Source organism: Lissotriton vulgaris, chromosome 9 (assembly GCF_964263255.1).
Source record: "Lissotriton vulgaris chromosome 9, aLisVul1.2, whole genome shotgun sequence".
Classification (NCBI taxonomy): Eukaryota; Metazoa; Chordata; class Amphibia; order Caudata; family Salamandridae; genus Lissotriton; species Lissotriton vulgaris.
Window position 1 is genome coordinate 545,717,751 of NC_141697.1, and position 13,791 is coordinate 545,731,541.

The window sequence follows — 13,791 nt, forward strand, 5'->3', positions numbered from 1 at the left end:
TTCTAAGCAGTTCTGGGCCCAAATTAATGTTTTATCAAACGGAAAAAATCGGCATTACAACTCCGATATAACCGAGCACGTATGGCGAGCTCACATAGAAGCTACATATAATCCCCAGAAAGCACCCGCTTACCTCTGAAAATGAAATTTGGAAGGCAACACGATCCAACCACAGTACCTCCAGTGATATGCCAACAAGAGAGCAGAGGACGGCAGAGACACTGAAACCAACTTCACAGGCCCCAGATCACAGGACATGCCAACTAAACCTGAAACATTATAGTAACTTACAATTCAAACAAACGGAAGGCAAATTTCAGCGAGGCCCTCTTGAAACATCAGGGTCTGACCAATCAACCGCCAACAGTCAGATCACACAAAAACAAGTACTGAATTTTATTTAAAAAAAGCGAGATCCAATGGGGCACCTGGACCAAACGGTTTGCCCAATGCCCTATTTAAAAAAGACTTAGCATTTTGGTCTAACCACCTAGCCACACTGTTTGCCAATATTTCGGAATCTCATACTATCCCAGACTCTTGGCGAGGAAGCACATTGCATTCAATATTCAAATCAGGGGCTCGCGCAAATCCCTTCAATTACAGGTTGATAGCCCTCATAGATGTTGAGGCAAAAATCTATGCTGCAAATTTGCTGAAAGACCTAGAGGATTGGGTAGACAACATCAAATTGATCCCCAATACACAGACAGGCTTCCGAGCCGGAATGGGCACTTTAACAAACATATCCGCCGTTACACTCTTGGCTAATCAATCTATTGCCAAATCAAAAGTTTTGAATGCATGTTTCGTGGATCTCAAGGCAGCCTTCGATAAGGTCCCCAGAAGAGCCTTGTGGGCAAAAATGGAATCATGGGTTGCACCCACAAACCTATTGAATGCTATAATCTCTATTCAAAAACATGGGTTCAAATAAAAATGGGAGATGGTCGAACTCTAACAAACAAAATTACCACCACCAAGAGCTTAAAACAGGGGTGCGTCCTAGCCCCCTGTTTATTTAATATATATACAGCCGAACTAGATTATAGCCTACGTTCGACATCAGGTGACCCTCCAAAACTGGGGAATGTGAGAATAGCAAGTTTGCAATATGCTGATGACATTGTGCTGCTCTCCGAAATGCCCTGTGGTCTCCAACGTCTGTTAAACAAATTGGTAGAATACACAGACCTAAATCAACTACACATAAACTTTAAAAAAACAAAGGTCATGTGTTTTTCAAGCCCACATAAAAAAATACCAAAATTCAATTGGACGATCAACACTAATTGCCTGGATCACGAGGGGACATACAAGTATCTGGGAATAATTTTGGATTGCCACCTTAATTATAAGCAACACCAAGAACAGCGGAAAACAAAAGCTAAACAGCTATTATTTGCATTCAAAACTCTGGAAAAAAAAAATCAGAACCACCCACTTATTAAAGGTCGTGGCGTCAACATTTATACCTTCAATTACATATGGTTCCGAACTGCTAAACACAAAGGACGCAACATATCTGAACATCGCTCAAATCAGTCTCAAATCAGCGCCATATTTCTCGCGCCGGCATCAGACTTGAATTTGGGTTAAAAAAACAGATCATGTCAAGACAAGGAGCACTGGTTAAATATTACTGGAGAATGTGGGCAGTAGAGGAAGACTCTCGGGCACATTACTGTTGGCTGGAGGTTGAAAAGCAATCCAAATTGAGTAATTCAGTTTATTCATTCTTAAAGAAATCGATTGAGGCATTAAAGTTAGAAGAAGCATGGCACACAATACGAACCTATCCGGAGCTTAAACAATTAGTTAACAAAACAGTTAATCAAATGTCTCAAGAACAGGATAAAGCTGCATTGACAACAAAAATCAATGCATGGATCGTGCTGCTAACATATAAAATGTTAAAGCCCCAATCATATCTTTTAGAACATTTTGCAAATCGAAGGAAACAGCAACGGATTTTACTGAGACTGGGAGTGTACCCAACTAAAGATCTAACTCCAAAATGGAAACGCACCTGGCCCTCAATGGACTGCCGCCTCTGCGGACAAGGAGACCAATCAGTGCTCCACTTACTCTGTATTTCGCCCGGCATTATCATCCAAACGGAAAGAACTCTTGCGGCCCTTAATGAAAAAAGAGCAGATAAGACTTGCAGATCCGCAGTAATAAAATGTTTAGGAGGGTCAACTGTGCAACTGGCATGTAAAGCATTAAAGTTTTTGAGTCTAGCTGCAAACGAACTAGAAAAGAGAGATACAGAATTTGAACTGGCTAAGCAAGTAATGTGAAAAAGCTTAGACAATTACCCCAAGCCAGCATAAGAATTAGATATCTCATAGCCAGAATGAATCCTATAAGACCAAAGACAACAATTGCACTGTTTCTCTTTGTTTTATTATTCAAACAAAGAAACAAAACAAAAAAACAAACAAAAAACATTTTTTATAAATTTTAAATGAGAAATTTTAACTAATTTGTACTTTACTCATGAATTTTATGCCTTACGTGTTTATGTGTTTTAGCGGTTAAGCCGCTCTTTTTATGATTTAAACCAAATCAAATAAAGTAACTGAACTAGTACATTTCAAATTAACCTTCACTGTGAAATTGGTGGGTTTCTAATATAGAAACGTCACCAGGCATTACTTTTTAGCAATCACCATATTGACACACATTTGTGCATTGATTTGCAGTGGCCACACTGGAATTCTGAGTATATGAATGCCTACGTTGGTGAAGCTTTTTTAGAATGCCATTACCGTCATCCTTCAATAAGGTGTGCACAGCATGCATAACGGAGCTCTACGGAGTCGATGTGCGTCCGGATTAAGCACTGAAATCCACGTAATGACGGGCATCTCATATCATGCAGGTACCTACCTAACTTGTCGAAGGTGCCAGACCTGCCTCAGACTGAAAGGTCCCACATAAATCCCCGGCCAAGCCGCGCAAAGACCGTGAGAGAGCATTTTACCCTTCATATGTTTCTTTCAGGAATGTGCTCATCTTTAATCAATACGTTCATACACAAAAATATGGTACCTGGCCTATAAGAATGGGGAGCTCTCTGCACAGTCCTCTTTCCCACATATTGAGCAGAGAGCTTCTGAGCACAGAGATCACACTGGGATTTGCATTCACTGCTAGACACGACGTTTACAGCTCCTCCGCCCTGTCAGTCTCAGAGCAGCTTTAGCAGAGGTGTGGGATACAGAGAGGCAGGAGAAAAGCGAGAGGAACCGATGCATGTTATACACCCACTGAATGTGTTAGCAAATTGTTAGGTTTCGCCTGATGTCCACTGCGCAGCAGAGTTCGCGCAAGCGAAATCTTATGTTGGACAGTATGGGGCTTTGTCACACCTCTCTCTTCCATTGGCTAGCTCCATAAATGGAGGCTAGCCATTGGAAGAGATGGTTGTCAATCACTCTTTCCCCCGTCACGACGCGATTCGTGGGCGTTTCTGTCTCTTTTTTTAAGTCCCGCCCCCCACACCCTCCCTCTCGCCGAGGAGTTGTCCATGTTCTCTATCCTACCCTTCCCGTTGTTGTGCCTTGTTAACCCCCGCCCTCCCTCCCGTTGTCCGTGCTTCTCCCTCCCGCCCGCCCACTGTCCGAGCCTCCTCCCTCCCGCCCGCCCACTGTCCGTAGCCTTGTTTATCCCCCGCCCTCCCTCCCGTTGTCCGTGCTTTCTCCCTCCCGCCCGCCCACTATCGGTGCCTCCTCCCTCCTGCCCGCCCACTGCCTGTGCCATGTTGGGGAGGCTGGGAGGTGGCCGTAGTATCAACAGGAGCGTGTGCTCGTTCTTAAAGAGCTTCCAGTGCAGTGCCTCTTTTCTATTTCCATGACAGTGTGCCAAAAGAGCGGAGTCTCCTGTTTGTGCAGCCAGAGTAGCTTTTATGTTTCCATGGTAACAGTGCTCGTCATCTCAAACGACTCTATGACTAGACATGACCGTGGAAGTGCAGTCATTGTAATTTCCTGGGTGGGGAAGTAAGATGGCGGCCCTGGCTGGTCGGCTTTTGAGGAGACTTCACACTGTCATCAGGTATGTAGTAATAGTTAATTGTGGGAAGCACCCGATATGGATTTGGTCAGGCTAACTTGAGCAGTCATTTGACAACATCATTAGATGCTTTTCGTTTTTCGGGGGTGTGGAGTGACGAAGAATATTCTTTGGTTGCGCGTGTTGTTATTGTGCATAACATGCTCACTGATGAGAACAATCAAGCAACTTTACATAAAAGATTGGAGGTGCTTGTGTTTTCCCGTTGTCTTGTATTCGAATACTATAGGGGAGACTCGTGAAATTAAATAGGAAGTAAAACTGGAACAAGAGTTGCAGAACTGCACACTCTGCAGGTCCCACGGAAGCAGCTTTCTTCTGTCACATGGGGAGGGATATTATGATAAGCATTATGTATGTGTGTGTAAAGTGAAAGGAATAGTGAACGGAAGTGTATCACGGACAGTCGAGTTTGATTGCAGAAAACGCCACCTCTGATGTGATGCAAGAGCATGCAACGCGTAGGGAAACGTACAGGCACATTTCACTGGGACGTGTGTGCTTTGGTGGTCTTAGCTGTACTGTCAGGTTATGGCACAAACGACGTACCATGGAGATCGAAGCAATGCAAATCTTGGGGTGGTGAAAAATGCAGTACAAAGGCTCCCATTCCTAGGTGCGCTTTTATTCAGCTGCCCCTAAGTAGAGGGAGGCTGAAGCTGCTTTTGTGATTGTCACATTTATTTCTGGGCCGCCCTCTTTCCAGCCATGATGGAACTGCAGAGCACAACCGGGAAAGACCTGTTTCCAAAGCACACATCGCCAAGGCGCCAGCCAGTCAGAATGCAGCACGCGCCATTTCCTCGCCAGGGTCACGTGACCACAACAGCAGCAAGTTTGCCGACGCTGCGAGTTAATGTCGGTCGGTGCCTGGGATTTCGGGTTCAAGATTGCGGTGACGAGTGAATGAGCTGCCGGTGGCGGCGAGGGGGGTGGGGCGGAGGATGGTACAATGACCCAGGGCAAGAAAAAGAGGCGCTCTAACCGCAGCGTCATGCTGTCAAAGAAAATCATCATCAAAGATGGGGACACGGTCAGTACGGGGATGTGAGAAATAGCACTGTCTTTCATGGTGGGTGGGTGGATGTCGGCGAATGGAACGGGGATACTTAGCACTGACCTGGTGAGAAGGATGGGAGCAAAAAAGGTTGAACTGAAACTTCTTACCTCTTTCCCTCTCCACAAAGTGATTACATCATCTGAGCTTCCCGCTGTTGTTAGAGCCAGCAGCTGTGGATAGGAACCAGCTGTCAAAGTACTGATCCTGTAGTAATGTGTCCATTCCAGGGCTGTACATACCCTGTAAAATAGCGTTAGTACATTTGAGTCCACTGGCTGATTTGTAGTGTAATAAACGGAGTAGTTCTGATAAAATTGAATCAGTTCTGCCTTAAAGTGCTCGGTAAAATGGCTGTATTTTTATAACATACGCTACAGCGTTCAGCATAGGAGATATGCTCAGTGATACATCACTGGACACATTGACAGCACTCTGTGCGAGCCTTTAACACTAATGGTGAAGATGTAGCTCGCTTTTAGCTGTTCCAGGGATTTGCGAAAAATTAAGCTATTGGCATTGTAAATGACAATACCATTTATTTATCTGTTTTCAAAACCAACCCATAAATAAAGTTTGTCATTTACAATGCCAATAGCTCTAACTTTTGCAAAGGCGAGACCGTTGCATTGTAAATGCTTGTTTTTGTATTGTAATTGCATTTATATAGCGCTTCCTACCCCTGACGAGGCATCGAAGCCCTTTTTCAGCGAGTAGCACGCTACTCCGGGACCCATAAAGGATTAGTGTTGAATTAATATAGTGAAATATGGAAGTAATTAAAGTGGTGGATAGGTTAGTCACTTATTTGAATTCGGAAGGATAGTGGAAGGATAGAAGAGGAAATAAGTGTTGTATTTCTATAGTGCTTGTTACCCCTGATGGTGTGTTGATGTGCCTTTTTTGACCCTACAAGTATACTAAGAGTTCATGGATCCATTGACAGGCAGGCACTGCCGTTCCACTGCATGCACTCAGAGTACAAGAAGTAATTGACAGACAGATATTGACCCTTTGGTACAGCCAGGGGGCAAGGAATCATTGAGGCGTAGATGGACAGTACAGTTTCCCAAACTAGCCTTGATACAAAGTTCGGTGACATCATGTTTGATATCCCAGTTTGAGTGACAACAATGAGGCTCTACTTAGGATGCTAGATCATGAGTGGCACATGAAAGGGCTTAGTGAGGTCAGTGGAGACTGGAAGAAGTTGTGTACTTAGGACATCAATACAGGGAGGAGTGGCAAAGGATGGGAGGGCAGGGGGCTCCCTAAGCTCATGGAACAGCACATGCACCTCGATGTTAGTAAATGGGTGGGTATGAAGAGGACCAAATAAGGTCACTTATAGGCAGGGCAAGAGGGATATGGGTAGGGGGCATCAGGGCGTCACTAGGGTTGGTGTCACCCAGTGCGAGTAACTCATGGTGTCACCCCCCTCACTACTTACCCCAAGGACCTCCTCTGTGACAGAGCCCAGGCTGATTCGTCCGGCACGCCTTCCCGATGGTCATCCTGCTACTGCGTCCTCCTTCCTGTTGTCCTCCTCGGCTCTCCTGCTTTCACCTCCTTGCATCCGAGTTCCCCTCCACAGTCCCTGGCCATCGCAATATAAAGTCCTTCCTTACACCAGCAACAGAGGAAAAGACCAGGAAGCAGGTCTCCTTAGTGCCCCCGGGGCTCCGCCAAAAGCCCCCAAGGCCTTTTCTTTACAGTACACCCCTACCAGGCATGGCTGATGGGGAAGTGCTGCTAGCGCAAAAGGTGGAGAAAACTACATTTTGCAGTGTAAAGAATTATATGGAAACAGACGGGTCCTTCCTCAGCAGTTTTCGGCTAAAGCACAGCATGACAGAACAGCTTTGCTCCACTGATGTAAAATGCCGGCTCAGTTGCTTGTAACTTTAGTTTACAAGGACCGCCCGTGAAGGCAACCTGCTATCCAGTATTGATTTTTTAACAGTGAATAACAGGTCTCCGTATTGTCACTACTTCCGGGTCGACAGAGAGCCAGTTATATGTCTAAACATTTTCTAGGAGTGTGTGGGGCTTGTAATGTGTAGAGTGATCTAGGATTTAAGTATCCCTTTCACCTCAGCCAACCGAAGTGCTGATTGTCTGCAGAGTCCGCTCTTAACAGTGATTCCGGGGAGGGGGGGCGGCATGGTTGTTAAACTGCAGGGCGCGTTTCACTACTTGATTTTACCGTGTCTCTCCAATCCGTGATGGTTTACTGATGCCTCGTTGAGTCTTTCACGCAGTTGTCACAGCTGAGCAAAGGCGTGTTGCCCTCTCCCTGTCACCCATTCCTCCAGCTTACAACTGCAGACCATTGTAGGGTCCAGCAAAGAGAATGCTCCCTTCTGCGACCATCTCATCCGAAGAACAGTCAGGTTGTGCGCCTGCAGCTGAGAAACTAAACACAGTGACCTAATAAACCATAAATCGTGTTTATTGCCAAAAAAAGGTATTTGACGGTGACGCCTCGTCAGGGGTAGTAAGCGCTACATAAATGCAATTACAATACAATACAATAGGGTAAACACATGCACTGTGAAGCTGATTTCTAAATGTGACTCAACAGAATCTAGCAGAGAAAGAGGTCAGGAACCATGTGAAGATACACATTTTCTACCCCCCCCCCAGTTCACTTCCTGATCCAGGATGTAAAAGCATTTGTGGGGTTTGGAATCACACTCCGAAATGATTCAGTCTGGGCATACGTGAACATTCTATGCATTTATGTGGAACACCAAGAACAGATTGCACATGGCTGAACAATCACTCCCTCCCTCCTTCCCTCATGAGTCAATTTCTCCTAAGCCCTCCAGGAGCCCACCTGGAGTAGGTCTGTGCTTTAAGTCCTATGCTGTAAAAGTGACCCGTGTGGCCGGAAGTGCATAAGGCTGCTGCCATATGTTTTTTTTATTTGAGCAGAACACTCTTTTTCAACTCCATGCATGGCCAAGGTTTTACATTGCTTATGTGTGTGACATAATCATAATTTCAGGGTAATTGAGTGACATTTCAACGGACTATAAGTGACACTATCGCTACTCTGTCACCACTGACTAGAGTGCGACTTCAACTATGCCGCTTGGCGCAGGGCCCCTGAAAAGCACTGTGTATTGCACAAAGAAGACACTAGACTGTGTGTGAACGTCCGGGCACTGGCAGGCAGCTTAATATGATGACTAAGCTTAAACCGCTACTATTATAAACCTTTACCAATCAAATTTAGCAGACACTGGGCGAGATTGTAGTATTACGTAATGAAAGGTTCTGGTCATAAAATTCCACCGGAGCGCGAGTGAGGAAGTCTTCTGAAAGGACGGCAGCGCCCATTTAATGGCAGAGACGCGAGGTTGCAAAGTTGGGCCAGCAGCCAGCACAGCATAACCAGATTGGTGTCACCCCCATGTGCTGGTGTCACCCGGTGCGGGCCGCACCCCCCCCCCCCCCCCCACCCCCCTAGTGACGCCGGCATCCAGAGATCTACAGCCAGCAGGGAAAGGAGGAGGCTGATTCCGGAAACCACTTGGAGCTGTGTTCAGGTCAGCAGGCCTCCCAGGACATTGCACCCTGTTTGAAAGGCCATGCGCGTCTAGTCCAGAAGAGGACAGATCTGCAGTGCTGTGTGCAGTTCAGAGGCTGCATCCGGAGTGTTGTGCAGATCTAGGCTGACAATGACACCGACTCACTCCCAGAGCTTCTGCACAAAGATAAAGAACAACTAGCACGAATGATAGATAGGCGGCCGAGAGGTAAATGGTTCAAACAAACACTCCTCTGAGTATTAAAGTCTACATCCATAAACTGGATTAATGTACAGGGAGATAGAGAGACCCCATACCTTAAGGAAAACAAACAGAGCGGAAGAGCCGTCCTGTGTGTGTGGACCCGGACCATATAAGACCAATGCGAGGGATGGGTGGGGGTGTGTGAAGGGTGCAAGCTCCGGAGATATGATTACCTTTCAAAGCAAGAGTAGTCTGTGAAGGGTATACGCTTGAAGCATGAGTGGTGGAAGCCGCGAGTAAAAACCTATGCAAAAGGCACAGAAGAGAGAGCACGGGTAGACTGGGGGCCGTGGAGGGTTTGTGTGCCGTAAAACAGCCGTAAAGGCTGGTCTGCTGCCCCAGGCTGCCTATGTATCTGTGACAATATGCATATGGCCTACAGCCCCATAGCAAGTATGACCATGGCACAATGCGCATGACAGTGCTGCACATGTGATGCTGTGCATTGCACACATCAAGTAACCCCAAGTCACACGCGACACTGCCACACACATCAAGCTTGTGAATGTTACATTGTGCATGACACAGTGAGACAGGTGGACCACACACAAAACACCATGCAGCCCATGTCACTGCATTTCAGTGGAGCACACAAAATGCCCAGATGACAAGGCATTGCACACAACACGGCGGGAAATACAATGTTCACACCAGGCACGTTCATGTCACATAGGACATATAGCTTAGGCTTGTAAACTAATCCCAGATCGCAAACTAAACAAATGTGTGTCATACAACCTGCACACATATAAATTACTTAATCTATACACAGTGTGGCAGCGCACACACATGTTTCTCAGATTGCGCCTACACATCACTGCAAATAGGAAATGACATGCAGTGTCCGCCAGCGCTCCCTGCCGTAACCCCACTACTCCTGACCGCGGCTTGTGCGCCCTCACCCTCCGCACTCTCCTGTCTCAGCGCCTGTCTCTGGTCATGTTGCCTCTCTGTGTCGGTTGATTTTGCAGCGCTTTGTGTTGTTGCCCCTTACGGCATTGTGCCCTCCCTCCCCACCCCCATACATAGATGCCCATCTCCATGTCCTGCTGCTACCCCATCATTGTGTTTTGTTACCCCTCTCCCTGCCTCCTGTTGCCTCTTGTTATGTCCAGTTACCCCTCTGTGTGACCAGCTGTGCCTCTCTCGGATTTTGCTGGGTTACTCCTAGTATCGTCATTGGCATCCTTTCCCACCCCTCCAACATAACATACATGTCAATAAATAAGCACACAACACAATTTTGTTTTTGTTTGGGTAAAGTTGCTGCAGGTTTATTGAATACACCGTTATGTAATATGGTGGGATATCTTACGGGCGTTCCAAGGGCAGGCAACCAACTGAGCAGCCTGCCCGCCTGATGAGCCAAGCAGCACTGAGGCAAACCCCATCTGTGCTGCCACTTGCTGTGATCCTCCTCCCGGATCATGTACCGTTCCTTCCTACTCACGCCCCTTTCAGGGCGGATTTTAGCATAGCAAACCCCCGGTTGTTCAGGCCCACAACCGTCCGAAGGACTAACGGGGCGCCGACACGGTTCTCCAGGAACCTCCTATGAGGCTCCTGGGCCTTGGCTCTGGCACCCCCTATGGTGCCGCGCAGAGGTATCCTTCTGTACCCGTCTGCTTCCAGATTGCCCTGTAACTATCCCACAGCTCTGGAGGCGGCCACCGTCTCCGCCAGAGCCCCCACTAAAACAGCTATAGTCTTACCCGCAACCTCTTCTGTCTAGAGACTCCTGCATATCTAGGTGAAAGAGAACCATCCCTACTGGTTATAGATGACCCCATCCATATCCAAATAGCCCTTGATGTTAGCCTGGGTCAGCTATTGTCTGATGAAACAATAAGGCCCTTTTGGCCTGTGAAGTTGTGCCAAGAACTAGTCACCCTCATGCGGGAAAGTTACACTGCATCACATGCCTCAGCCCTGTGCCAACTCTGGCCGGGACGAATGCAGACACCATGGCTCACATTGTCCCATCTATTTGCTGATCTCACCTAGCTGCCGTCCTTCTAGCACCGTGTGCACCTGAACACCTGTGTCCCCCAACTATGGGACAGCAGCCCACTTGCTAGGTGACCACTCCCCCACCCGCCTGCCTACTTTGGCTATATGGCGAGAAGGATTATACTTAACCTTTGAACAGTACCTTTGCTTGCTAATTCATGATGCACAAGAGTGTTCATCACTAGAAGTGTGTGGAAGTGTGTGACAATATGCAAGGGGCCCTCCTGCCCTTGCCATGTATCCCTTATTTCTTATGGGAATTTTGCCTGTTCAGTTCCCTCTGTGTGGAACCCCCTAGGCATACCAGCTTAGAGAATCTGTCTGATTTAAGCAGTGCACCCTTGACGTTAGCTTGGATCAGCTAGTGTCTGAAAATAAAAAGCCCTTTTGGCCTGAGAAGTTGTGCCAAGAACTATTCACCCCACGCGGGAAAGTTCCACTGCGTCAAATGACTAAGCCTCGCCCCAACTCTGGGTAGGACAGTTTCAGACACCCTGGCTCACAATGCCCTATCTATTTGCTGCTCTTACTTAGCTATCGTCCTTCTAGCACGGTGTGTACCTGAACACCTGTGTCCAACCTCCACGGGACTGCAACCCACTTGCTGGGTGACCACTCCCATAACCCGCCTGCCTGGATTGGCTATTAGGGTGAGAAGGGTTGTCCTTAACATTTGAACAGTCCCTTAGCTTTCTAAATCATGACGCACAGGAATGTTCATAACTGCAAGTATGTGACAATGAGCAAGGCTGCCCTCCAGATCTTACCCTGCATCTCTTATTCCTTATGGGAATTTTGCCTGCTCAGCTCCCTCTGTGGTAAACCCCCCCATGGAATACCCGCTTCAAGAATCAGTCTAGTTTGCAAAATGCACACTGTCTGCAATAGTAGCCCATTGTGCTTGACACCTTATTACCCCAATTATTGGGACGGCAGCACACTATGTTGGCTGACCGCGTCTACACTAAGCATGGCTAATCTAGCTGACCGTGCAGGGCTTTTGAGCTTGATCGCAGAAACAGGTCACCTACCCTTGGTTCTGGGGTGCACTTATTTCCCCCCATTAACCAGACAATTGCACGGACCACTTTGGGTGCTGACCCTGATGAACGCCTTATTGTTGTGAAATCTGGTTTGACCCTGTATGTATTGTGCCCACTATTGGCAACACCTCACCCTTTCATGTCGTGACAACTTCCGCAGTGCACCTCGCTTGCTTAGCTGCTGTAGGGTCACAGATGCCAACACCTGCTAACCATCTCTGACCCTGGATGCTTAAACTCGTAAAAGTGTTGGAATCCAAGATTCGCAGTTTCATGTTAGCTGCAGTACACTTTCGGTGGGTCCGCTGGGAGATACCACAAACCGCATTGGTCATGAGATCATTAAGAAGCACCCAATTTTCACCTGGGCGTACCTCTAAATGATACTGGCTTCGCACAGCTGTAAGGCCAGAGACACATATCTTAAACCTGTTTAATGGTTTTTGCCACTTGACACCCTTCTGGCTGCAGCTCTATGTTTGTGAAGCGTGCTTGCCCACAGGGCACGATGTCGCTGAACAGCCGTTGTCTGTTACTCACTCGCTGTTACTTATCTATCGCCAACTGCCCTTACTTGGATTAAAGGAATGCTGGATGCTTCCTAAGGACTGTAGAATTAATGCTCCAACCTAGTTTGACCCCAAAACATAGGGAAAACCCAAGTAGTGATCATGCCCTTCATGGTACATCTACCCCAGCGTTGACTATCAACGTATTTGGGACACTGGTAGCAGAAGATGCCTCTTCCAATCTCAGGTTCTAGCCCATAGAAGGATAACCCAGGGGGCAGGAAAGACTGTGGGAACCAGAGGGGAACATTCTGTGCAACTACCTGCTCTTTTCCTGAATAAAGATAATGCCAAGGTCAATAATACCCTGTTGCCATTTGGCTCTAACGCAGTGTTTACCAAATTTTGTATGCACCGCAGCACACTAGTTAGATGACAACTACCACCACCCGCCTGCTGCCCTCGCTAAAGCGCGGATGAATATGTCTTACTGAAGCGACCTGAAACCTGCCCATGGTTGCAAAGGGAAACCCACCCAGAGTACATGGTACCTGTCTCTATATCGTGCCAGCAGATGTTCCTCATAAAAGCCCTGGCGCCCAATTGCCCAATACATCTCAGCATTTTGCAGCGCCTCTCTTTGCGTTGTAATTTCCAGGGAAAGTGTAAAATTATACTTCCCACCATTGGGCTGGTAACCGGTGGCAAAGGCAGACAGACCCTGGGCATAAGATCAGTTTCCTAGAGTAAAACAATAATTATCCGCACCATGACCACAGGTAGTGAGTGTGCCCCATGAGACATCCCCCAGTTCTGTGTGACACAAACCCTGACGTGCTGTGTGCCAGTTGTGTGAATCATTCTAGGGTGACTAAGCCCTAATGTGCCCCACAATGCAGGAGTCAACAACCCTGGTGCTCCAAGGCCCAAAACTGGACAAACAAGGCACACAACCAGAGCACCATGCCTGCACTGTTAGCCTGTAGCGAAGACTCCCAGATCCATAATGCGTTTCTTGTACATTCCACCAAACTACTGCTTTAGCGCCATGCTATATACATATTGGTAACCTATCCAAGCACCACAAAAAGTAGCTAAGAAATTGAGCCTCAACCTTGAAAAGTAACAATCACTGGCCCTGCAACGAGGCAGAAAATGCTCGAGGAAATGAGCAGCCAAAATGGTGGGGGAGGGAAATATACCCTGCCCAAGACCTGGCGCCCAGGAAGTGACAGCCCTCGTACGCCGCAACCAGGCTAGGGGGACTCCACCCAGAGTCCCTGCCCCTGAAG